This window comes from Myotis brandtii, unplaced genomic scaffold (assembly GCF_000412655.1).
Source record: "Myotis brandtii unplaced genomic scaffold, ASM41265v1 scaffold395, whole genome shotgun sequence".
Taxonomy (NCBI): domain Eukaryota; kingdom Metazoa; phylum Chordata; class Mammalia; order Chiroptera; family Vespertilionidae; genus Myotis; species Myotis brandtii.
The window spans coordinates 783,225-810,922 of NW_005365155.1; the positions used below are offsets into that span (position 1 = coordinate 783,225).

Genomic DNA, 27,698 nt, shown 5'->3' on the forward strand with positions numbered 1-27,698 from the left:
GGGTTACCTGCAGGAGGCAACCAATCAATGTGTCTCTCCTACATCAATTTCCTCTCTCTCTCTCTCTCTCTCTCCCTATCTCTGTCTCTCTCTCTCTCTCTCCCTTCTCCACTCTCTAAAAAATTAATTTTAAAAAAGTTAAAACTATATTTCTCTGGCTGGTATTGCTCAGTGGTTACAGAATTCACTCATATATCATGTATTCCTAGTCAAGGACACATACTTGGGTTGCAGGTTCAATCCCTGGTCACGGTCAGGGCGTGTGCAGAGGCAACTGATTGATGTGTCTCTCTCACATCGATTTCTCTCTCTCTCTCTCTCTCTCCCTGCCTCCCTCCCTCACTTCCACTCTATCTAAAAAAAAATCAATGGAAAAAATATCCTTGGGTGAGGATTAAAAAAATTTTTAAACTATAAAGCTTCTAGAATACTATATAATAAAAGGCTAATATGCAAATCAACTGAACAGCCGAAAGACCGGTTGCTATGACACGCACTGACCACCAGGGGGCAGATGTTCAATGCAGGAGCTACCCCCTGGTGGTCATTGCACTCCCACAGGGGGAGTGCCTCTCAGCCAGAGCCGGGGTGAGCGCAGCAGCAGCACTAAAGATGTCCTACTGACAGCTTAAGCTGTTAGTCGGACACCCCCCGAGGGCTCCCGGACTGTGAGAGGGTGCAGGCCGGGCTAAGGGACCACACCACACACACACACACAGTGCACGAAATCTTGTGCACTGGAACTCTAGTATAATATAAATTTATAGAAATATTTTCAAAATCTTGAGGTAAGCAAAGATTTCTTACCCAGGATATAGAAAGCACTGAATAAAAAAAGAAAATAATTTCTGCTAATCAAAAATGACATTAATAAAATAAGCAATCTACAAACTGGGAAAAAATATTCATAAAACATATATCTGGCAAAGGACCTCTATCCAGAATATATAAAGAATTGTTCCAACTCAGTAATAAAATGACAAATAGACCAATTTGAAGAGAGCAAATGATTGAACTATACTTCACAAAAGATATACAAATGGCGGGTAAGCAAATAAAATAGTGTTCGGCATAGTGAATCATTAGGAAAATGTACCAAACCACAGTGAGATACCATGATAACGGCCACATTTAAAAGATGTTGACAAGATCAGGAACAACCAGAAGTCTCAACCATTACTGGCAGAAGTGTAAAAGGCCACAATCAGTTTTTTTAATGTTTGGCAGTTTCTTATAAAGTTAAACATAAATACCCTATGACCACCAGTTCTATTCTATAGTACTTACTGAAGAGAAAGGAAAACACATCCACAGCGACTCATACATGAATAGCCATAGTGTCTTTATAACAATCTCAAACTAGAAACGACCCAAATATCCATCAACAAGAACAGAGGTAAACAAATGGGGGTACTGCCATGTAACTGAATAGAGAGCAATACACAGAAATAAACTACTACTGATACTACTACTGATAATTATGCAACAGCATAAATTAATCTCACACATTATGCTGAACAAAAGAAGCCAAATTCATAATAGTACAGGCCACGATATAAAGTTCTGGAACACAAGTGAACGTACGGAGGAAGGAATCAGAACAGTTGCCTCTGAGAGGGTGGCGGGAGGGACGATGATGGGGCATGAAGGGAAATACTTTGCATCTTGGTGATCGTGTAGGTTACATGAATCTATGTATTTGTCGGAACTCAGAATTATAGCGCTTACAACCTGTGCATTTCACTAGATGGAGACTGCACTTCAGTGAAGTAATTTAAAGCATTAAAGGCAATGAGACGATATTATTTTGCTGAAATGAAAATTAAACCTGAAAACATATAAAGCAATACAATAGGGCAAATTCATTCCATGCTTCCCCTCAAGGAATATAAACCCCTGACATGGGCGAGATGGAAAATGCAATGCAAATCTGTTTTCATTTCCACCTGACTGCAATCACCGTGTGCTTCAGGTTTTAAAGATACATATTTTCCATACAACATGCTCCTGTGACCATAATTACCTTTTCTTTCCCCATTTGGCCCATAAACTAAAGCCCACCTCATTCATTATCCAGAACCTACAGACGACAGAGGGATCTGTCCCTACATTAGCTGTGTTAGTAGAACTATGAATGGCTCCCACCAGTGCCTTCCAGGGCGAGGATCAAGGATAAGTCTGAATACAGATGATGTTTGCCTTACACGCTGACTTTAGAACCTAATTAAGGATACGCTATGACTCCACAGTAATTTTTCCTATGTAAGTGGATATACATTCTAGATTTAAATGTATAACTAAATGTCTATCATGTGGTTCTTAGTGCTCTGATTATAATTAAACGTGCTGATTCTTCCTCTCCCCTCCCCCACCAAAAATATGAACTATTTATAAAACTTTCATTGTCTTTTCATTTGGTTTTACTTATCTGGACTCATAAGCTATGCATGTTAAATTTCAGACGTATAATTTGTGGCTTCCTGCTTCCAAGATTACTCCATAGTTCTCATGTGACTGTTATTCTAGTTAAATATTTGCACATAGACACGGGGTACACCGGCAGTTCATACTTGACATGATTTAACAGCATCTACATCTGTTTCTCATCATCACATGACTGGAAAATGTGCCTACTAAACATTTTTTACTATATTTGTCCCAAACATTGTTTTTACTCTTGTCTTGAGACATTTCTATGTAAAGAAAACAGAAGATAAGATGCCCCTCTCAGGCTGTCTCCTTCTCTGGCTTCGGGATTCTCTCTTGCTATCAATCACTACTTCCCAAGCCAAACCAAAGCATGGGTCATAGCTTCCTTTTATCAGTGTGTGAGCACAAAATAATATTGAGATATGAAGGGGGAAATAGCCAATTTAAATTTTAAAAAAGCCTCCAAAAGCAACAACTGGCTTTGGGAGTGTACTCCAAGGTTAGCAAGATTGCATCTGAAGAAAGTGCCCACTGATACAAACAAGTGTGAATTCTGTTTCAGGCTCCCAGGGCCCAACTTCAAGCACGGGCTTGCCAAATGCAAAGACAGAAAATTCCTGGCTTTCAAGGGGTCGTCATTTCCAGGTCCCCAACATTTCAAATCACAACACAAACATCTGTTCTAACTCTCCCCCAACCAAACGAAGTCAATCGTATTTTAAATTCAGACATTTTCCCAGAAATATAAAGCATAATTAAATCATAAGAATATTCTCTTCAAAATACTAAGTTAGAATAAATTGATCTAATCTGACTTTCATTCTGTTGTTCTGGGTTTCAAGCCACAAATCTGTTTTCTCATGTTATTTGTATGTTGTTATCATAGGCAAATAAAGCAAAATTTAAAAGAATGAAAACAAAAAACAAAAACTCCTGAGTAATTATAAATCCTAGAAACTGACCATACTTCATATGTATCAAAGAAACAAAAATAAAAGGAATAATTCTTTTCAACAATTTGGAGACTTATTTTTCCAGTTTGTGTCTAATTCAAGACCTTGATTTTTTCTGTCCTATTCTTGATTCTTTTTTGGCCATTCATAGCTCATTAGACTCTGGGGGGAAAAAGTGACTGGATAAAAGGAAAAGAGAGAGACTAAAATGGGTGCAACTGGCCACATCAGCAGTGAAGAAATGCTTCATTCTTAAGAAGCCTAAAAATCCTGCTCTAATAAACTGTTTGGTGTATATGAGAATTTAAATGACCCTTAATATTCTTAATTCCTGTCACACTGATTAAAAAGTGTAACAGCAGCCTGGCCAGTGTGACTCAGTGGTTGAGCGTTGACCCATGAATCATGAGATCACGGTTCAATTTCGAGTAATGGCACAGGCCTGGGTTGTGAGCTAGATCCCTAGTATGGGGTGTGCAGGAGGTAGCCAATCAATGATTCTCTCTCCTTTTTCTCTCTCTCTCTCCCCCCCTCTCCCTTCCTCTCTGAAATCAATAAAAATATTTTTTAATTATTTTTTAAAACCCAAATGTCATTTAGTAAATCCTAAAAATTCATGTCAAAATCCTAACAAATCTTAAAATAAAAGCAAACATTAGAATTAATCATTGAATCTAGCATAGTCACAAGATAAAAGATTAATATAAAATGCAATTATAGTTCTATTTAATAGCAAGAACTTAATTTGAAAATAATATGTAAATGCAATTCCCTTTATAATGCCATTGAACAATATTTAGGGATAATTATAACAAAAGCAGGCAAGATCTCTACACTGTAAAGCATTGCTGAGAGAAGATCTAAAGGAGACCTAAATAATTGAGAGATATACCATGTCCATAGATCAGAAGACCATATTGTTCAGAAAAATGGATAAACAAATTATGGTATACCCATATGATGGAAAATTGCTCCATTGTGTATATAAATTAAATAGAATTTAGACATATGTAACAACATGGATGAGTCTCAAAATAGTTATAATGAGTGAAATAAGCCAGACAAAAAAAAAGATTCCTTAAAATCCTAGGAAATACAAAACAATCTATCTATCTATATAAAAGGCTAAGCAACTGTCCAACTGTCCCACTGGCTGGTAGCTATGACGCACACTGACCACCAGGGGGCAGACGCTCAACACAGAAGCTGCCAAGCTGCGGTGACTTGGCAGCAGCGGTTCTCGGGTGATGCATCCTGGAACCAGAGAGGAGGGAGCCCAATTTGGGGCGGTGTCACCCAAGAACCACCCTCTCACAATCCGGGACCCCTCAGGGGATGTCGGAAAGCCAGTTGCGGTCCAATCCCCGCAGTCCAGGCTGAGGGACCCCACCTGCTGGAGAGATCCCACTCACTCTGTAGATGCCCTTCAAACCTCAGCACCGCCCCAGCTGTGGCCAGCCGGGGAGGGGCCACGGGAGGTTGGCTCCAGGGCGTGTCCTGCCCTTCTCACCCTGTCCCACCCCGCAGCCACCTTCTAATAATTTCCTTTCGATGTGCATGAATCCGTGCACCGGGGCACTAGTAGTAATATAAAGCACATCAGAGATTGCCTGAGGCTTTGGAAAATAAGAAAGATTGCAGAGAAGAATTACATTTTCTTGATTGTGATGATAGCTTCATGATTGTAGATAGGTCAAACTTATCAAACTGTATACTTTTAAATGTTTTATTTATTAAACATCAATTATACCTCAATAAAACTGGCCTTTTATTTGGGGGGGGGGTGGTAACATCTTAGTATGGGATTAATCTCAATAAATTTGAGAAACAGAAGACCAGTGTGGCTAGAAGAGGGTGATTGAGAGGAAATTCAAAGTCAGAGGTAGGCTGGGGCCAGACCACATGTGTCTTTATAGGCTCAGGCTACGGATGTGAAACAACATATCTAAGTGGAGGGTTATAAATAGGGCAGTAACAAGATCTCATTTACATGAAATGCTGACTGAGCAGGGTAAAACAGCTGAGTCAGCCCTCTGGTCAGGTGGCTATGTCCAGTGATTTTAATAGTGTTTACTAATCCTGAGTATAGGTGGATCCCTTGTGGCAATTTCTGTACTGAAATGGGGTCTCCAATTTCATATGGAATTTTATGAAGAACTGAGTAAATTTCTGATATATTCTATCATGAAATATATCATACAGCAATCTTTATTGAATAACTACTATGGGACAGGTACCAAATTTCCTGATTTCTCATAAAAATAATTTTGCCAATAATATGGTCATAATATCAGACCAATGCAAATCTCACTGATTATATTTTAATAGACTTTTGTGTTTTTAGAGAAATTTTAGGTTCACAGAAAAATTTAGCAGAAAGTACAGAGTGTACCCATATACCTGCTATCCACGCACACACCCTTGCTATTTCCAAGTTATACAGGTGAAGTTGCTAGATTGAAAGAAATAAAAGTTTCTAGGCTTAGATAAGGCCAAAAATGTAAAAATCTTGCCTATCAAGTCATCTTCCTCACTGATATTTGTTATCTACTTTTATAAGTTTGAAATATTCCATACTAACCAAGTTAATTTTTTTAAAAAAATTTAAATGAATGCTTAAATACATTGAAATTTAGACTATGCAACAGTTAGCATTTCAAATCAGTAGGAGCAATGTGGCTTATTCAACTAACTAGCCATGTGGGAAACATCTAATAAAACTATCTTTCATTAAAATAAGTTTCAGGTGAAACAAATATCGTAATATGTAAAATAAAATAATAAAACTATTGTCAGTAATTACAGAAAAATTTATTTCTTTGAGGGTATAAAAAGGGCTCTTAGAAGCAATATACAAACACAAATTCCAAAAAGATTAGTGAATGTGACTACATAAAAAAGGGTTTTTTCTGCACAGAAAAAAATACCATTTAAAGTCAAAAGACAAAATGATCAACTGGGAAAAGTATTTCAACACATATGACAATGAGCTCATTTCCTTAATATATAAAGACCTCTTACAAATCAGTTATAAAAGACCATGAAACCAATAGAAAAGTCAACAAAGAACTTAGAGGCAGTTTATAGAAATTAAACTCTAATAGTTTGAACATATGAAATATCAACCTCAGTCCTAAAGAGATGAAAAGTAAAATGTCAATGAGATAAATTTCATTTATCAGAAGGCAATTCTCAAGATATCTGTCATTAAGACAGACATTTAAGTGGGGCAAAAATCAAGATGTTGAATAATCTGCATTGTAGATTGTTATCTCTACCTCTGTAAAAATAATTATGTATGTGTATATCTATATATACACAAAAGTATACATGCTTAAATATTTATAGAACATTCTAGAAGAACATTGTACAAGCTGGTTACAGTGGTTATTCTATGGTGGGAACCTGACTTTCCATTGCATGTTCTTTTACAATGTTTAAAATGTTAAATGTATGTCTGCATTACCTTTTCAAAAATAAAACATAACTACTTGATAAAATAAACTAAATTATGTTAGTCAAAAAATATTTACTGAGCATCTACTTTGTTCCAATCACAATTGTGAGTGCTGGGAATACAGTTTGGGTGACCAAGGTAAATCTCTGTCCTCTAACATGCCCCTGGGGGAGGAAAAACAAAAGTTTCAAATGAAACCAGTTTGCACAGTCTTGACTGTATCAACAATGTTTTCTTTGGATGTGATTTTTTTTTTAAATATGTAAGTGAATATATTTAGTTTTACAGAAAATGGTAACTATAGAAACACATTCTTTGGAACCGACACAATTGTCTTCATCATAATTTGGATGTGCCTTGTTGAGTGAGAAGAAGCAAAAAAGAGGTTCATGGTTCATGCCTCCATATGTATCCATATAATTTAAGAATATTTTTCTCCTTGCAACAAAATATTTGTAATTTCTATGCCTTCATTTTATGGTTTACTTATTGAATGATAAGCCTCTCCCTTACCACTTATTTCATTATTTTAGGATTCAAATCTAAGTTATGTCCTGAAGATTCAGGACAAAAAGCAATCCCAAAGTCTTTTACTGTTATCCATATGCATATGATTTCCATCAGTGTCCTCAGTTCTCATTTCTATTGTGGCTTTAGAACAACTATGCCAACAAAGTGTAAAATTACAGCTGTTTCGCTTATAAAAAATACAATAGTTGGGTTAAAGGATTGGGTAAGCTAAAGAACAATATTTCTCAAGTATGGTTGATGAACACTAGGCTTGCCCAATGCTCTGTCAGAAAGGGGTTACTTAGCCAGTGAATTGGGAAATGCTGCTTATTGAATTTCTCCACAGTTAAAAACTTCCCCACGTTTGGGATGAACAATGCATATTAGCATTGTAATATTGCAATATCACATTACGTTAGCATGTTAGATGAAGAAGTTTGCTTAACTTTTGAAGAACTGTTTCTTTCGTTCCTCTGCTGCAGATGAGCCTGTGACTTCACGTAAGACTCAGCTTCCCTTCAGCCTTAGCGTTCTCATGTCTAAAATCTAAGCGTTGAGACCAGATGAGTTCCATTCTTCTTCATTATTCTAGATTCTTGGTCTCACTTTAGAAAAATTAAGCAATGGAAGCATTCAATGTTACTGCTTTGAAACACAGTCAAATAAATAATAATCAGCTACTACTGAATTCCAGTGTATGTTCTATGATTAATTAATGTGACATGAAGTGCTACTCAACCTAAAACACTGACTGGTGCCTTATGAATAGGAAGAAAAAATATTTTTAATTCTTTTTCAAGGCCTCTGAGCATCAGTCTCATAAGATGACACAAAGAAATAATCCTAGACACCAGACTAGACACACACACACACAAATCTAAGTTTAAGTTCTAATTTTCTGGGAAACAGGAAAAAGGTTAAAAATTACTATTTTAAAAATCAACTAAGAGTAATATTTTTAAGTAACTGTTCACATTAACGGCTCTGACATGACTTCCTAAATCAGGCATGCAAGTAAGAAAATAGACTATTTTCTCATGGAGCCCCTCCTCATTTGACTGTCAAACATCTGTATCCGCATGTGTTAAGAAAGTTCTATAGCCAGTCTTGTGTTAAGAAAGACTGAAGAAGCAAATGACAAAAAGGAACAACTCTCCTGACATCAGGGGAAATTATCAGCTGAGCTCAAATCAGGATGTCTCAGTTTTGAATCTTTGTTTTCCTCTCATTAAACTCCAGAGGACTTCCTGGCCCCATTCTGGAATTTGTGCTGTAAAAAGTTCTAATTAGCTACCAGCTAACATGAAGCTTCCCCATGCAAGCATACAGCTCAACATACCTCTGTCACAAGGAGCACACTCTTGGTCCCCTGGCAAGATGAAAGTGAAAAGACTAAGTATTTGTGAGTTTAGAACAGTTGAAATTCAATACTACCCACCAAATTACTCCCTCATAAGGATAATCCTCTGTGATAGAACTCAGCTCTACCCAATAACAACAAATGCAAAATCCGGCTGTTGTTGTTTTAAGAATGGGATAAGAGATCCAATTCAAACCACTCCCCCAAATCAAGATGTGATAGGAAACAACCTTGCTTTTAACAGAATACCAACAGGACTTTTAAAATGATAGCCTCTGGCCCGGCCAGCGTGGCTCAATGGTTGAGCATTGACCTATGAACCAGGAGGCCACAGTTCGATTCCCAGGCAGGGCACATGCCTGAGTTGCAGGCTCAATTCCCAATGTGGGGCATGCAGAAGGCAGCCAATCAATGATTCTCTCTCATCATGGATGTTTCTATCTCTTTCTCCCTCTCCCTTCCTCTCTGAAAACAATAAAAATATAATGAATAAAATGATAGCCTCTCTTTCAACTAACACTCTGTCCAAGGAAGTTTGATTGGATGCAACTTGAAAGGCAATCCAAGAATTTTCTCTTCCAGTGCCCCTCATGAAGTATGTTCAGCCATGGAGCCTGGTCTTCCAAAGTTCTGATGATCTCTTGGCTTTTATCACTGTCCCTACTTCCCAGGCTCCCAGGGTCACAAAGGACCTGGTTTAGTCCTGAAGTTTGACACCACATTTTCTATAGTCTACTAGCCAAAGGTGAACCTTCATAAAGGAATCCTTTGTTTCCATATGTAAAGGATGCAGTTCCCACCAAGACAACCCTGCTACAAATTCATTCATTCATATGTAGGTCAAATGCAATTGAAAAATCGAGGACCATGACATTTTCATGCTTCATATCCTATTGATAACTTTTAATGAGACAAATTCACCATCTGGGGAAAGCCCATGAATGACAACTTTTTATCTGACAGTCTAAATGTAGTACATCAAGAAGCTAAAATTGGTCATTTGTGTGAGTGTGTGTTTAAAAACTTTTTGATTAAAAAATCTTGAAAAACTTTGGGGAGATTCTCTCCTTTGGTAAATGGGACTGGAGACTCAAGCATTTTGTAGAGGTTCTGCTTGAACGTTCATGTCTTCTATGCCAATTAGGAGTGCCCTCCCTACCTGGATCTTGTATAGACTTTTAAATCACTGGAGAAACCACCAGGCAGGAAGTCAGTACAAATACCCTCTGAGCCTAAGAGAAGATGTCACTTAATGAGGGAGGCTCAAGAGAGAAAGTGAGACTGGGTAGGGGCTCTGTTGTAAAACAGGTGTATTATAGGGTCATAAAAAGCCGTCAGCAAAGCTCTGTGTGACCAGAAGGTCCCCCAAACGTCTTACAACATCTCAAGGCTCAGCTGATCTTGAAGAAGGCCTGATGGGGACCCTGGAGGGAATTGTGATTAGAAAGACTTTAAATAAATTTGATCTAATGGAAAAGCCAGCATTAACTCTTGTCTTGTAGAAGGACAGGCCTCTCTCTTATTCAGAGCCTCCAAAACTAGATCAGCTTCATTTCCTCATGGTCTTCAGAATGTTACGGAAATGGGTTGGAGCCTCAAACAACACAATTCATTAAGGTTTTGTCCTCGGTCACAGACCTCCCTCAACCCCAGCATGCTGTCAATGCAGCCTTCACAGAAGAGAGTATTAATTAGGAGAGAAGAAGGATGAAATTAAGTAAATTACCACCATCTTCATACACAGAGAACAATACCTCATTATACAGAAGGACCTTTTACAGGAGAAAAGCTGAAAGAATCTTCAGAAAGATATGATGCAGGCTTTGTTGTTGGGCACTTAACATTTAGAGGGTCTAAATTAGGTACTAATCGAATCAAAGCGATGAGACAAGTAGGCCAGATGGTTTGGAATCCAAATTAGCTCTCTGCTGGAAAGATTTGATTGGCTAAACCACACACGGGTGCTAGTGGTTTGTAACAACTGAAAAGACCTTTCCCTTCCAAGAATGTGTTTATTTTAACCCAGATTTTACAGTGGAGGGAGTCTAGGAGTCTGATATTAACTCTAGGCAGTGAACCGAGCATCACCTCTAACAAGCGGTACACATTTGGGCAATCACAAAATCTCTTTGACCTCAGTTCCCTATCCAGAAAGCGGCAGGGTTAGAGTCAATGGAGTCTAAAGGCCCTCCTCACTAAAATGGGTTTTGGTATCTGATTCTATGGAGAAAGCTACGGCATCAGGCCTCCATGACAGGTGAGTAGGGGCCTCCCAACACCCAACTGTAAGGCTCAGAACACATGCCTGATGGGATGAAGCAGGCTGAGGGACACTGAGGGGCAGATGATTAGACTGGAATTCACATTTTACCCAGATGATAAATCAGTAGAGACAATTTATTCACAAAGGTCGGGAACTAGAATACTCCAAAGGGGGCAAACCTTCTGTAAGAAACAATAAACCAGAGTCAAGCCTCAGTCAGCCATTCACTCGCAGCATGGCCTTGCACAGGCCACTTACCCATTCCGAGCCTCAGTTTCTTTCCCCTGCTCCACAGACAGCACAGAATCTTTGCGTTGATATAGAAAAACATGCACAAACGCCCTTGGTAGGTTGTAAAGCGGTCATAGCTCAGAGGTTCCACGTGAACAGGATTTAGAAGGAGGTCTCCTTCTCGAAAGAATAAAACAAACCAAAGAGAAAGTCTAGAAAAAGACTTCTGAGAAAACAGCCTTCTTCTGGCCCATCCCTAAGAGGCAGACACTGAAATGCTAATGTGTGAAACTTCTCTATGCAGCCTCTTTGGGAAACTATAATCAGAAACGAGGAGCCCTCTTGGGCCCTGTTTTCTGCCTTCTCTCCAAGGCTTGCCTAGGAAGTTCCAAGCATTGTTGAGGATTCCTCCCCGGCCAGGGGCCTCCCTCTATTGGCACGAGGCTCATGTCCACATGGTAAGAAACAGGAGGCCGTGGGGAGTAGACAGTGGTGCTCAATGCCTGAACTCAGTGCGGGATCGAGAGAGAAATCACTTGCTAATTTGCTCCCGACACAAAGCACACAGGAGTAAGTATTTACTGCAAAGTGGAAATGACTATCGCCTGTGTCTAGGACTCTGCTACGACGGGGACACCGCCGTGAAAGCAGAGTGACTTTGGAGGGACTCACCGAGGCTTGGTGCTCTGCTCACTCACCCTGCTTTGACGAAGGCCCTGGTTGTCTGTCTTCTTTTGCTGGCGTCCGGGCTCAGAATAGCTGGCGTGCCCGTCAAGGCAACTGACTTGTACGTAACTGTGGAATGCTGTGAGTGTTCACAAAATAAAACTAAAGCGTGCTCTAGTGCCTCGCTCAAACCTTGCTGGACCATTCCCTCTCAAGTCCCAGTTGCCTACGCAAAAGCGGCTCTAGTTGATTAATCAAGTTGAAAATCCAGGCGCAGGCCATCTCAGCAGCTTGTGTTCTAGGGGGAAATCCAGCTCCAGCTGGAAAGCCTTGGCTCTATTTGACCAAGATTTCCAGTTCAGATCCTGCTCTTTGAGGGAATGGCTGTAACCGAGTCTAACCCAGGAGAGGTGTTATTCATTCACATGATTACAGGGGGCCTTTAAGGATGCTCTCGTCTGTTCTCTCACAACGAAATACCTGGAAAATATTTGGTATTCAGTAGGCATTTGTTGAATGTTTAAACATTCAAAACTGGGCACTCGTCATATGATTAACACTCACTCCCCCTCCCGACTGAGGGCAATCCTTCGCTTGTTTTGTTAGGATGGTAAGAGAGGCAGGGATGTGTGGTCTAACAAGGAACCAGAAAATAAGGAACTTGAGCATATTTTGCTGCAGGCTTTGAGCAGGTGGTAAAGAACAAGGTTGTTATAACTGCGCTGCACTTTAAGTGAATGCAGAAAATGTTCCTGTTGCAACCTTTCATTTACTAAAGTGGAATCTTCAAACATGTTCATGAAAGTAATGACACGCCATGTGATCATCAGACCGTAAGGACTATTGCAAACCTCCCCCATCCTGTGCTGTGCTCTGAGCTCTGCAAACAGAATAATCATAAACTAAAAGCCCAAAAAGTATGGTTTACATGTTCATAGACATTGGCTCGGTTTTGAAAAGAATTAAAGGTTTCTTCCTTAAAATGTGACTTAGTGGAAGTGCAGTCCAATGGCTTCTGGGTGAGTCGTGACACCTTACACCAAACTGTATTGTACAGGAGTGAACAATGTGAAACAGGCTTCTGGGAACAAGTCGAGTCAGGCCCGTTTCTTTCCTTCTGAGAGGTCTGTACTTTAGGCCAAGGTTCGATATCAATATGTAAATTTGCCTATAAATGGTTAAATGCTCTCTCCTCTCTGATATTCAAGAGCATTGCACAAGACTCCTAAGAAATTATTTTCTTTCATGACCATCTGGGGAAAAAGAAATTGTACCCTGTTCAGATTTGAAAGAATCTATCTGGTCACAAATTTCTATTGTGATTTTGAAAGAGATTAAATAAAATTAATAACGAGTCTAAAGAAAATTAAAATGAGGAGCGGGAGCAAAAAGATGTTTTGAGTTTTGAGCAGAGTAAATGAATTGTCTTTGCCACAATGATGTCCTCCTGGTAAAAAGAACGTTGTTCTGCGAGGGATAATTATGGTGATAGGAATTAGGGTAATTTAAACTCCACTAAAAGAGGGATTTAAGAGACTCTTTTGTTGCAGAGAAACCTAAGAGTGTGCTTGAAATTCTAGCTACTTATGCTGCCATTAAAATAGCTATGCAGGTACCAGGCTAACTTTATGCATCAAAGGAATCAACAATTATATCACTGAAACCACTAAAGTGACCCGTTTCCATTAACTGGGGAGTTTCCATTTGCTGTATGCTTCAACTGGAGTTTTCGGTTTTATGTGTGAACCAAATGCCATCACAGTGCATCATTTTCCAATTCAGAATATTTAAAGTTTTCTTCCAATATGCAATTTAAGGGAGACTATACACACCCCCCCCAATAGACACTAATGTTCCATATCTAGCAAATGACCACATTGGTATAATAAGCTGGAATCCCTAGCTAGACTCATTTTATGAAAGGATGCCCTTTTATAGATTTCACAATAGCCTGATTTTCATTTTGTAAATGTGTTTCATTGTTTAGTGTTATTATTCATCCCCATTCAATGATGAAGTGACTCTACTGTTGGCGGCCCAATGCCACAGGTTACAGTGAGAGCAATGAGTCATGTTGGATTTGGTCCCTAGAAGTGCTTGCCAGCCATAGAGATGAGTCTGTCACTAGCATTTTAAAATGACTTTTTATTATTATTTTTTTTTTGCCTCTGTGTTAGTTTCCTTGGACCGTAGTAACAAAATGCCACCGACTTAGTGGCTTAGTGGCTTAAAACCACAGAAATTTATTCTGTCACGGTTCTGGAGACTAGAGATCTGAAATCAAGGTGTTGGGGGGTGGGGTTCTCCCTCTGAAACCTGTAGGGGAGAATCCTTCCTTGCCTTTTCTTACGCTTCTGGTGCTCATCGCCAATTCCTTGGCATTTGTTGGCCTACAGCTGCCTAACTCCAATCTCTGTCTCCATCATCGCTTGGTGTTCTCCCAACTGTGTTTCTGCCTGCACAGGCCTGACTTCTCATAGGGACATCAGTCATTGGTTTAAAGGCCCACTCCTTTGTGGCCTCATCTTAATTTAGCTGCTTCCACAAGTACTCTGTTTTTAAACAAGGTCACATTCGGAAGTACTGGGCGTTAGGACTTCAGCATTTGGGTGGCAGGGAGACAAGTCAACCCACAACACCCCCTACTACCTTTAATCTAATCCTCTTCTGCCAGTAAAGCTCTTATTTGCCAATTGAGTCTCTACCTGGAAAGAAACTGGAGCAGGTGCAAAGACAGAAGGCCCCATTGGTTTGTATTGTTTTTACCTTCTTCAGAGCATTTCCACCTAATCTCAGTTGGTCCAAACAACAAACCATACTGGTTAGGCATATTTAGCCTCAGCTTCTATAGATGAGAAACCTTAAGTGTGGAGAAGGTAAGTGCCTTGCTTGGTGACACACAGCTGGTATGTGTTCTGGACGGAGCCCTCAGGTCCGCACACCTAGATCTGTGCTGCTCCCACGAATAACTAGAGCCTATTGTAGAGTGTCAATGTGGGTCCATTGACACTCAACATAGAACCTGGACGTCTTCAAACTTAATAGGGCATTATTATAAAAGGACACCAGGAGGGATCCTTGTGATGACAGGGCTGTTACGTATCTTGACTGAGCTGTGGACTCTCCAGGGATGATTCAGAGACATGAATGCCACTGCCCCTCCCAACCCCTTTGTTCCTGCTGGTTGAGAAGCACTCCCCGCATTACGCCACTGAGCCGCCTAAGAAGTTGGCCACATTGACAACCACATATGTGCAATCATGTGAGGACACAGAAAGTTCCCTGAGAAGAAGGAAGAATTCCTTCCCACTACCACCTCAATAAGGCAATAGAAAGGAATGTCACTTAAGATTTCCAAGTAGAAAGCGAATCTGCTCATACTCACCCTTTGTCTCCCAATCCTTGGCCTCAAATCCCTAGTTTATATAAGAAAATCTGTTGTGTATGATGGTCGTTAAGGCCCCAGGCTGGGAGGCACACAAAGACCTCAGGTTGAATCCCATCTCTGTCTGCCTAGCAGGGTGGTTTCAGACAGAGTACTTGACCTCCCTTAGCTTTAGCTTCATGGAAATAACAACAGTGCTATTTCCCAGGGCTGTTTTGAGAAGTGATGGCTTTGAGAACTGTTCAAGTAAAAATAAAAGTGCCTGGAACATAGCAAGTATTCACAATATTGCTGGTTTTTACTCAGTGCTCCACACATGAAATATTCAGAAAATGCTATGGATTATCTATTCAAAGTCCACTGTACTGCTATTTCTATTTTAATTCATATTCCACACTGGGTTATTTGGTTTTTACCATTGGGCATAAGATTGGATCTGTTTAATTAATTCTTTCATTTCTAATCTTAACTAATTTTCACTGAAGATGTGGTCTTTTATTATTATTACTAGAGGCCCTATGCATGAAATTCATGCAAGAGTAGGCCGTCCTTCCCCTGGCTGCCGGCACTGGCTTCCCTCTGGCACCCGAGACCCGGGCAGCCCCGGCTTTCGTCCAGAAGGTCATCTGGAAGGATGTCCGGTCTAATTAGCATATTATGCTTTTATTATTATAGATTATTATTGTATTATTATTATTATTCAGATGTTTTTGAAAGAGTGCATCTACTCTAGTAATTTGGGTGAGTTTAAACTAGCTAATGTTCCACTTTTGACTACTTCTATGTTAACATCTGTGTCAGTGTAGGAGTCCTGATTTTTGCTCACATCTTTTTGCCTCTTTGTCTATCAACTATCTCCCACTTGATCATATCTAAGACAAAGATAGGAGACACGTTTCAATACCTACAAGCCAAAATATTTGATTTCGGTTAAGTGTCTGATAAGGGACTTGATCATAGTGACAAGCTGTGCGGTGAGGCGGGATGGCCAAGGTCCCAACAACAAGAATTATTTCTCAGCTCCAGAAAAATGGTTCTCGCATCTCCCCCCATCTACACCAAGATGATAAAGATAAGTCAACATTCCCTAAAAAATTAATTACTCTTATGCTGGCAAATCTAAATTTAATTTAGATCTCTTAACTATTGAATTGACTACTGAACTTGCTATAAAGTCGTTCAATACCAGTTTACAGACAGTTATAAATCGTCCAGAGAAAATAACCCACTTTTGTGTGATTCTAGGAACTAATTAGACCAGTCAGCCCCAGCTGGGACCTTGTTTGCATCCCCTTACTTTAGAGCTGTCACATGATTTTGCACCTGTCTTACTTTCAAAGGGTATCCCCCATAAAGAATATAGCATAAGTCATAAGTGTCATCTTTTAGATTGAAATGAACCACAAACTTTAGCACTGTATAACTAAAAAGCTACATTTGTTATATTTTTGGTAGAAAATTAAAAGATGGTTAAATTTTTGTTCCCTGATTTTAATTCAACATTTTTTTATATTATTAAGATAGTCCAGATATGCTCCATTAATTAAAAAATCTGGAAAAAATAGGAAAATACAAAGATCAATATAACTATCAGCTATAAACCCACTGATCATATGTTCACATTTTAACATATTTACCTCAATCTTGCTTCTCTACAATATTTTTACATAGTTGAAAATGTGTTTCTGCTTCTTTTACTTAGCATTAATATTAATAATATTTCCATAAACATCATTTTATTGATACTATTCCTTTATATAAATATACCACCATGGGCTTAGCCATACTGACAATTAGGCTTATAGCATTAATTTTTTTCTTATTTTTTTAAAATTATCTTTATTTATGAAAGTATTACAGATATTCCCTTTTTGTCTCTCCATTGACCCCCTCAACCCCCCTTTCACCCCCACCCCGGCCTTTACCACACTATTGTCTGTGTCCATGGGTTATGCATATATGCATGTAAGTTCTTTGGTCAATCTCTTATAACATTTATTTTTAATAAATGATTCTTTTCAAAAATAATGCTCATTTCAGGAAATTTAGAAAATACCAAAAAGCACAAAGAAGACAAGATAAACTGGAGGTTAAATTTTTAAGTCTGTCTGTGGTGATTTAAAAATTGAAGAAAATATATTGATAACGGCCATTTAATGAAGATCCATGAGATGGCAGGCACTATGCAATCAATCATATTTCTAATATTTCCAATCCCCACTCAACAACACAAAATGGTCAACTTATTATAATCACTACTTTATAGGTTCAGAGGTCATAGAGCTAGTCAATGAATGGTAAATGCAGATTTTGAGTAGATGTGTTTAACCCAAAGCTTGTTTTCTCTTGACTATATCACACTGCCCTCCTTATCATCACCTCTACTTCACCACCACTTCTTCCACCACCATCACCATTTCTGTCATCACACTTCCAACACCACCTCCACCATTGCCTCTGCCACCATCTCCACCACCTCCACCATCTCCACCACCTCCACCACCTCCACTACCTTCACACCACCATCATCTCCACCACAACCAGCTCACCACAAGCTCCATCATATCTACCTCCATTTCTATCATCACCACTTCCAACACGATCACCTTTGCCACCATCTCCACCACCTCCGCCACCATCTCCACCACCTCCACCACCATCACCTTCACTATCACCTCCACCACCAGTTCCAACTCTGCACCACCACCTCCATCATCACCACTTCGACCACAACCTCCACCTCCACCTTCACCACCATATTCTCATCATCTTTTTTCATCTCTTCCCACTTTCATATTCTCCTCCTCTCCTGCTTCACTCTGATCTTCTCCAACCTGCGTTTCCTTAAGTTTTTAGGCCCCAGAGATGAAGCAAAGGCTACCCTACCACACTCATTTCATGCACAATCCCAATCATTCACTCATTCAACAAATACCAACTGAGAGCATACTCTGGCAGGCACTGTTCTGAGGGCTGATAGTACAGTAATCCCAATGTGCAGGATCTTTTCCAACCCCACAAAACTTATTTTTTAGGATTTGCTCTCACACACCACTTGCTATATCAACCTACTTGCAAACTGTCAGCCTGTGCTTGGGTTGCCAGCCCTCACTGCCTAGCCTCCACGCTGGATGGAAAGCAGAAGTGAGCTGTTCAAGAAGGATACGCGAGTCAAAAAGAAAGTCTCAGGCAATAGTCATGGAGTAATTTCTTATCGCTCATTGCCACAGCGAGCCACCACAGGAAAGAGCTTCCTCTTTTCATACTCAGATGATGAGTATTTGCTTAATGCAGCTTGCCTGCAATAGTTTGTACATGAACCCTCTCCAGAAAAAACGCTGATGTATAAAGGAAGAAAAAAAAGGATATCTTAAAAATACGTTAAAGAATGAGTACATCAACATAATGCAGCTTGCCTGAAATAGTTTGTACATGAACCCTCTCCAGAAAAAAATGCTGATGTATAAAGGAAGAAAAAAAAAAGAATATCTTAAAAATACGTTAAAGAATGAGTACATCAACAAATGCACAAACTGAAGTCCTTTTCTTCGTCACTTGCATGATGTGAGCAGGAGGGGACCTGTGTTCTTTCCATTTGTTTTCTATGTAAAATAAATAGCTATAGAGGAATCAGACACTATGCATGATGGTACAATGCCTAGCACAGTATTAGGAACACTCAGAAACTAACAAAATCCACCGCTATCGTAAAGGATGCGTGCCTTCATGGGTTATAACTCTGACTCCCACAGTTAAATTTTTGTCACATGTATACAAGCAAAATAAACAAGCACTCCAGGTGCCCTGGGGAAACAAAAACCAACATCACCTAAGTCTTATTTTCATAAAGAGATATTTTGTCAAGCCTGTGACTTTTATCTAAAAGTAAAAATCCCCTCCAGCTGCCTACATACAAAGGGGGATTCTCCCCAAAGAGGACACTTTCTCAAAGGAGGGCGGCCACAGAGTGTCGCCCCAAATGAACTCCTCGGGACCCAAACAGATGCTGCATTGTTCTTTCTAAATCAAACCCAGGCTCTGCAGTCCAAGCAGCCGTCAACACAACATCCATTTAAGAACCAGAGGAAAGCAGAGTGAGCACACAACTCTCTCCTTCAGGCCTCTGAGAGATTGTAAGCGCGCCCTTAGCCCTCGACCCCACAGCGGCAGGTTTATAAAGAGCTGCACAAACATCACATCCCAGCAGTCACACTGTAGAACTCACTGCTCTGCAGAGTGCCAGGGTATCAACTGTCTTATCATCTGGAAATGCCAAGCAATGACTTCTCATGTATCGGCCAAGAAGTGATTGTACTTACATGCAATAGAAAGGCAGTAAATCCAGGAGCTGGCTCTTTCTCCCTGAAGTCAGAAAACTCATAATCCTCTGAGGCAAAGGTTGAGGGTTCCACTCGAAGCAGCCACACCTCTAGAGGCTCCGAGTACACAGGACTGCCATTAGAAGCTGACCAGAGAGTAAAGCTCTTTCGAAAGAAGGGGAAGTGTCATCTCCACTTCCCCAATTGTATTGTTCTTCCTTCTTATTGTCACTGAACCTGACCTTGATTCCAAGATGCAGGATGTAATCCATGCAAAGCAGGCACATCCCATCTGTCTGACTGCCTTGGTCACTACACACGACCCAGTGTGTGTTCATTACCAGGACACGTGTATAGAGCATTGCATGGTTTTGCTTTCATGTCTTGCAGGCAAAGGTGTTCACCCCCAGGCACGGAGGGTGAGGTCATTTGCAGAGCTGTTCTTGGTGTGTTTCGTTGAAATGCCACCTTTTTTATCATCAACCTCATTTAAGCCTAGAATCTGGAAGGTGGCTGAAGCCATTTCAATAAAAAGAACAACTTTTCACCTAACGACAAGCATGAGAAAGTCTCGAAACAAGCCGAGGTAGACTTTTCTCAAGGAGTTTCATCACGTTCATCATTATCCCATTAGGATCAGAATTCCCAACACTGGCTTTTTCCTCTTAATGCTCAATGAATCTGCTCTTCCCTAAGAGTGACCAGACAGGGCTTCCTTGCCTGTAGCCCCCACCAACCCCACACGGTAGAAAAGCAGATCCCTCCTTTGTAAGATGAACTGCTTGGACCAGGGCAAATGGAAGGTGTGTTTCCTGGTCTCCAACAACTGGGGGTAAAGAGAAAGGGTCACTCTGGGTAGAGAAGGAAATAGCTCAGTTGACTTTAGATCTTCCTAATTTGAAGATGTGCTGACAACAGCTGACAGAAACCCAGTGTTACTTGATTGGCAGTTTAACTGTCAATAGATGTAAGGGCAGCATTTTCAAAAGCAACGGGAAAATCTTTTGTAGGCCATGTTTTGTGCCTCTGCTCTTCCAGAAGTTTTTAAATTTACAGATTAAACATAGCTTACCTCCCAACATACCCCATACCTCACCATCCCCATCTCAATGACAAGTGTGCTAAAAATAAGCAATGCTGCTGGGGCGCAGAGAAAGAGACTACATAACGAAGTTCCTGTTTGCTAAAAGTTTTCCTTTGGAGAATAGGTAATAGTTTAAAAACAATTTCAGTCTCTGGTCTCATACTTCCTCTCATTTCCTTTAGATTCATTTCATGAGAAGATAAAAATTAAATTAAATCTGTGGACGAGTGAAAGGGTTAAAAGAAGGTGCTAGGCATTTTGATGAGGAATAAGATGAAAGTTCCCTCAGAGGCTTCTTGATTGGATCAACTTCTGTCTCTGGGAAGGGCTCTCTCCTCTTGTCTTCACATTGAGTCATCCCGAAGTCCTAGATGGTATCAAAGGTATTCTGTGACATTAATCCATTAATCGCAGGGCCTTGTTTCTCATCAGGCTTTTAGATGCCATCTTCAAAGACATCCCCAGAGGGCGTGTAATTTACAATGATGGGGCCAGGATTGGAGTCACTTAAATTCTCAAAGCATCATCACCTGATTTATAGAAGCGGAATAATCCTCATGGTGTCTGAACTTGCAGTTCAAGATGAACTGATCACAGATTCTTTTTTTTTTATACTTTTCCTATCATTTCGATGATAGGAAAAGTATAAAAACTATATAAACCCACAATAACAGGAGTAAAGTTGGAGAGAGAAAATTAGAGCTCGAGAGATATTGACAGGTTTCTGGAAGATGGATGACGGGGAGGAGTAAGAGAGGAAGGACAGCAGAGAGCCACAGCCTTCCGTCGGGGAGAAGGACATCTTGGTGGAGAACCTGGTCCAGCCTCTTCACAGCCATTTCGCCCCACGCAACCTTATGGGGGATTCTTCTCTAAGTAAATGGAAACTGTCCAGAAAGTTCCATTGGAGGGAGAGCACTAGAAAATTTGGGAGTAGAAGGAGAGGTTGAAGGTGAGGAGTCTGGAGATATTGTATTGGCAAGCAGCCAAGAGTAAGCGTGTTGTTTCCAAGGTCACCCAAGTAACTGACAGCACTAAACTGAAGATTTAATGATAATGGGAGGAGGATGGAGATGAGGGAGTTCTCAGGGGAGCCACAGCCTCATCTCTTGTTCCTGGCGTCAATAGGTAATGTCTGAAACTGACAAAGAAAGAAGAGCGTGAACACGGTGCATGGAAATGGCAAGGATTCAAAACAGAACTAAGTGGGAAGCTGTGAGCAGGTTGGGGTGCAGATAATGTCTGAAACTGACAAAGAAAGAAGAGCGTGAACGAGGTGCATGGAAATGACAAGGATTCAAAACAGAAGAACTAAGTGGGAAGCTGTGAGCAGGTTGGGGTGCAGAGGGTGGCCCAGGAGAGCTGCTTTCCCTTAGCTCCCCTGCCTGGATCACCCAGCCCCCAGCTGTCCATCCTTCAAGGTTTAGCCCACCAGTCACTTCCTTGGAGAAGCATTCCCCATGGCAGAGGCTAAGCTACTCCCGCCCTGTGCTCACACAGTCTTCTGTACATACCTCTATACAAACATGATCAAATTCTGTTATAATCATAAGCATAGGCCTCTTGTGCCTTCTCAAGTCCCTGACCTTAGCAGGATCCCTGCTTGCTTTAAGACTCTGATATTACGTTTTTGAAATGTTTAATCTGTGGAGGAGTGCCCCATATTTGCATTTTGAACTGGGCCCTGCATCTTAGGCAGCTGCCCTGTTTGTAGGCTTGGCTCCTAACTGGACTCTCAGCTCTTGGAAAGCAGGGACTGGTCATTTTCTAAATTTGTCCCCTGATGAACTAGTACAAGGCCCTCAGGAAACGACCCTGTGCCTACCTGGCAATTTCATATACGTTACTTGTGAGGGCTACAATTTTATGCTCTAAGATCCAGGAACATAATTCATCTCCAGGAAAGCTATGATCGGGGGCATGCCAGGAGCCCCTCAACACCATCCCTAAGACATCTCTGATTCTTTCTCCGACACCTGTCATGCCATCATTACAGTTTTATTCCTGTTTTTAAGGTGTTTTATTCTCTTGCATTGTCATTTCTTCTAAGAGAGATAGGCTTTAAGTTTCACTAGTGAACCTTAGCTCAGGTGAATTTGTCAGATCCCTTAAACTCAGATAGAACCAACCCTCTCAGAAGCAAGAGATTCATTTTACGTTCATACTCTGAACATGTAACACACAGCTGTGCTACGGACTTGGGACTATGTCGGCAAAACATGGATACAAATAACTCAAGTCGTTTCCTGAGCCCCAGCCAGTGCAAATCAGTGAAGGGAACATTTTAATGAAAATATATCAATACTCAAGATTTTTTCTTGAAAAATATATATTGTCTCCAACACATGTAACATCCATCATCTCTAATTTATGCCTGAAACTTTTTTCACCTGGTCCACTAATCCATATAAAACCCCTACCTGCTTCTCTACTATTCGATGTATTTATGGAATGTATTTCCTGAGTGGTGATGGGCAGGACACTGGGCTACAACCTGAGGGCTGTGTAGCTGGGATGGGAGGAGAGATCCGAGACCCAAGGGACAAGGAGAACAGGAGGCAGCACAGGGTAGATGACGTGGGACTGACGCCAAACAGGGCTGTGAGAGGTCAGAGGTGGAAGGGAAGAAGCTGGTTAGACCAGCTTCACAGAGGAGACAGCATATGCTCCGGCCCTGACAGAAGAGATGAGGCAGGGGATGACAGTCCACACAATGAGAGATGATTCACGAGATCAGCCAGTTGGTGATCAGCTCAGTGGTTCTCCCTGAGCTTGTACCGCCCTCTAAGGGACATTTTGAAGATCCTGACTTGACTTTCTACATTCCTGTTTGACACTTGTGATTGCATTGGGCCCACCAGGATAATCCAAAATAATCTCCCCATTTCAAAATCCTGAACTTAATCACATCCGCCAAGCCCCTCTGCCATGTAAAATAACATAGTCACAGGTTTGAGGGATTAGACCATGGACATCTTTGGGGGGCCATTACTCAGCCTACCAACAATCTACTGGGGTAGACTTTCTTCTCACTTAATTATAATAGTGTGTAATACACACCTGCTTGTATATCCCATGAGTAGCTAGACCTCATCCAGAATGTGAGCTATGATATGTCCTCCAAATCTTTAGTTCAGTTAAGGACACCAGCTGAGTGAGCCAAAGTAGCAGGGGGAGGGGGAGGGAAAGACATTAGATTTTCCAGAACCTTCTCTATCCTCACAAGTCACTGAATTTTATCGCTTCAACCCTACATCTAATATTCCTCAGACCCATGTCTTCCTTCCAACCCTGCCAGCTCCCTCCATCTTCAGAACTCATCCTCAGCAGAGTGGCAATTCCTTTCTGACCAATCTCGTGACCTCAGAGTGGATCTCCCCAAGCCATCCTCCGAGATTCTAAGCGACCTGCACAGGGAGCCTCGATACCTTTCTGACCAATCTCCTGACCTCGGAGTAGATCCTCCGAGATTCTAAGCGACCTGCACAGGGAGCCTCTAGTTTGCTGAAATATTTGTTGAAAAGAACCAGTAATTATAGATATTGAATTTGGAGGAGAGAAAAAAAATGTTTAGACAACAGATTCTAAAATCTGGGATCTGCTACCTCAGTCCTTGTTTGCCAGGCGTTATGTTGACCGGATTTCACCTGCTTCCACCACATGTGTCAGTTTTGTAAGAAAGCCCATTTCTCTGGTCAGTTAGTTCACATGTAATCCACACGAGTCATGTTCATGATATTAGATTGCCACAATTCAGAAGGTAAATCACAGGAGTTTGTCATTGACTTCTCAGACTGGACTAAACTGGTCTCTGCCCCCAAGTGGCGAATGCTGTCATTGGAGCAGCAAGCACATGACACAGCAGCCTCTTCCTTCATTCCTTCTGTTAGAGCAGTGGTTCTCAACCTTCCTAAGGCGCGACCCTTTAATACAGTTCCTCATGTTGAGGTGACCCCCAATTTCATTGTTACAAATTGAACATCATTAAAGCATAGTGATTAATCACAAAAACAATATGTAATTATATATGTGTTTTCCAATGGTCTTAGGCGACCCCTGTGAAAGGGTCATTCGACCCCCAAAGGGGTCGCAACCCACAGGTTGAGAACCACTGTGTTAGAGCCTCAATGCAGAGGGAAGGCCATGAAATGGGTCTCAAACCTTCCTTGGCCCAGGGAGGAGCTAAGGTGGAGAGCAGCACTTTGCAGGATTTTTAATAAAGCAGGGGAAAATAGTTGTGAGCTGCACTATAGCTAATTTTTTCCCCTTCTACTTCCCATATTCAACTTTGCAAAACACAATGAGACCTTGTTTACTTGACATTAAAGGGAATATGACAATCTGGAAGGTGATTTTCAAGGTAACTCAAGCCTATGTCCTTAAGGATTAAAACTTATTTTTACAATTTAACCATATGTGATGGGCATGTACAGATGCAGTAGACGTTAGAACGAAACGATGTGCATGTTTGTCTTGGTGCCAAGAGACTGGCTCATGCTGGATCCCCGTGTAAATCCACCACGTCCAGGGCCAGGCCCAGGCTTGCAGGCACAGAAGCTCCACTCTGCCCTTGCCTCGGAGTTCTTTTTCCCAGAGGGATGCTGACTTACCCTGAGTAAGCCCTGGTGCTACATATATATCAGTTTTACTATTATTTTTCTTTCCCTATACATTTATCTGACAGAGCATTCGATGTTTTGACAAAAGTTTTCTATGTTCACAGAATGGTAACTTTTCCCACTGATTAAGGTCACTTTACAAAGTGCCGGCTTACATGGTCACATATAGGAACAGAGAGAGGACTGTCTACTCTATTTTCAATGGAAACATGAATTCCAGGTGTCGACGTAAGACACATCCAAACCTGCAAAGAATTTTTATAAGATTTTATTTGAGCTGAAACTGATGACAGTCACTGGGAAGCAAGATCTTAAATGCTCTCAGACTCATCTTTGTGCAGTTTCTTTTCTGCATTTGAAATTAAAGAGGGAATGTGCAAGGTGGGGATGGATTACAGGATAGTTAACAAGATCCTGTGCTCCGATGAGGGTGGTTACACTTAGTTCAAAGGTGTGTTATCCTAGAGGCACAGAGACAATGGAGAGGGCTTGCTGAAGGCAAAGATAAACCTTTTACTAAAAAGGTTATGTGCCTGGGGCGTGACTACCCACCGCAAAGTGCCCAGTTAGGAATTTATGTTCAGATCCCCCTGTGAGGTAGAGCCCTTTTTCATCTACACTGGGTTTTGACCACTTTTTGCTCAAAGCCCTGATATGTGTGCTCTTAATGAGAATTCCCAGGGTGACACCACCTCACCTCCTGCCCGTCTTCCATTGCCACGTGTCCCCCGAAAAGAATAAAAATGAATGGTTCTAGCACCATCACCCTTTGGCTTGCACAGCACATACATTCATACTGCTTTTTGCTAAAAGCCCTGATATGTGTACTCTTAATGAGAATTCCCAAGGTGACACCACCTCACCTCCTGCCCACCTTCCATTGCCACGTGTCCCCCGGAAAAGAATAAAAATGAATGGTTCTAGCATCATCACCCTTTGGCTTGCACAGCACATACATTCATACTGTTAAATGCAGATGAATGCCTCTTTATCAGGAATCATATAAGGGAAACTTTCAGTAACCACCCCATCAGGATTACCTGCAATTCAAAAATGATTTCTGGCCCTAGCTCGTTTGGCTCTGTGGATAGAGCATTGGCCCAAGGACTGAAGGGTCCTGGGTTTGATTCTGGTCAAGGGCCCGTACCTTGGTTGCAGTCTCAATCCCCGGCCCTGGTTGGGGTGTGTGGGGGAGGCAACTAATCAATGTGTCTCTCTCACATCGATGTTTCTCTCTGTCTATCCCCCTCCACTCTCTCTTAAAAAATTAAAAATTTAAAAATTTTTAAAAACCAATGGGAAAATATCCTCAGGTGAGGATTCACAAAAAACAAACAATTTCTAAAACTCTGGGTGTTCCCTACAGCAAGCACCTTTCCCCACAACAAGCTGAATATACTGAGAATGTAGCTGCTCTTTTCATGCCAGTTTTCAGCCTCAGAATGAATAATATGCAGAATGTCTTCCCTCAGCCTAGTATCACATATTACATTTTGAACATGTGCCACTTCTATGCCGAATAACTAGCTACACACTCAAAAGCCTTGCTCTCTCACAGCCCAGCCTACTCGGTCACTTCCCCTCTCGGAATGCTTCCCCACCCCCACGATCGGATTCCTAACTCAGAGACCAGTCTATCTCTATATCCTTAGTCTCTGCCACAGCGCCTATCAGATAGCACGTGCTCAGTAGGCTCTGTTTTGAATAACTAAATAAATGAGTGAATCCTCAGTCTCACCTCCAGCAGCTCCTCCACCCACTGGACCATGGACCAGACACTCCCTCCTTGGCAGCTTGTACCTCTGTATCTTTATTCTGATCAACACTTGGTTATCTTTCAAAAGTAAGTTGAAATCATTACTCTTCTTTTGAAAAAAAAAAAAATCCTCTACTGGGTCCTTAAAATCAGTTAGCTTTCTTTGTTTATCATTCCCTCATTCCACTGGGATTTATCACTCGTCGGGCATGCTCTGAACAAGTTGATGGCCCTGTTCTCAGAGCCTCATGGACCAGCTGACAGACACACACAGCTCATTAGGACACCATTCAGGGAGTGCGGTGACAGAGGTGTGCATGGTGTATTTTGATAGCAGAGGGGCGAGGCACCTAATCCATCTGGAGAATGAATGGAAAGAAAAGTTTTCCCTGAAAAGGCAATTGCTTGTACTGTCTCAAGGATGAGTAAGAATCCACCCAGCAAGGAAAACAGATTGCGTTGTCTTATCTATTTTTCCATTTTGCTTTAGGTAAAACTGCTAAAAATAGATGCAAACTACATGTAAGTAATGATACCAACACAGTCCACCCTGCAACTTAAGAACTGGAATATTGCAATATCCTTGAAGCTGCCTGGGAGTTCCTTCCTGGTCCCATCTCCTCCCTTTCCCCCAAGCCCCTTCCGAAGAGGGTGTATGTTTGCAT

At 41.1% G+C, this 27,698-nt stretch overlaps 1 protein-coding gene across 4 annotated transcripts in view; it reads right to left on the minus strand.

Annotated features, from left to right (window-relative positions):
* Positions 1 to 19,706, minus strand: part of IPCEF1 (interaction protein for cytohesin exchange factors 1) — a 137,801-nt gene extending 118,095 nt beyond the window's left edge. For 2 of the 4 annotated variants that reach the window (XM_014545052.1, XM_014545050.1), the window contains exon 1: positions 19,575 to 19,706. The gene's annotated coding sequence lies outside the window, so the exon portion shown is untranslated. Of the gene's footprint in view, positions 1 to 11,876; positions 12,232 to 19,574 lie in introns of those variants that run through there. The other 2 variants (XM_005872870.2, XM_005872871.2) reach the window with 2 other exon arrangements.
* Between the last annotated feature and the right edge of the window lie 7,992 nt (positions 19,707 to 27,698).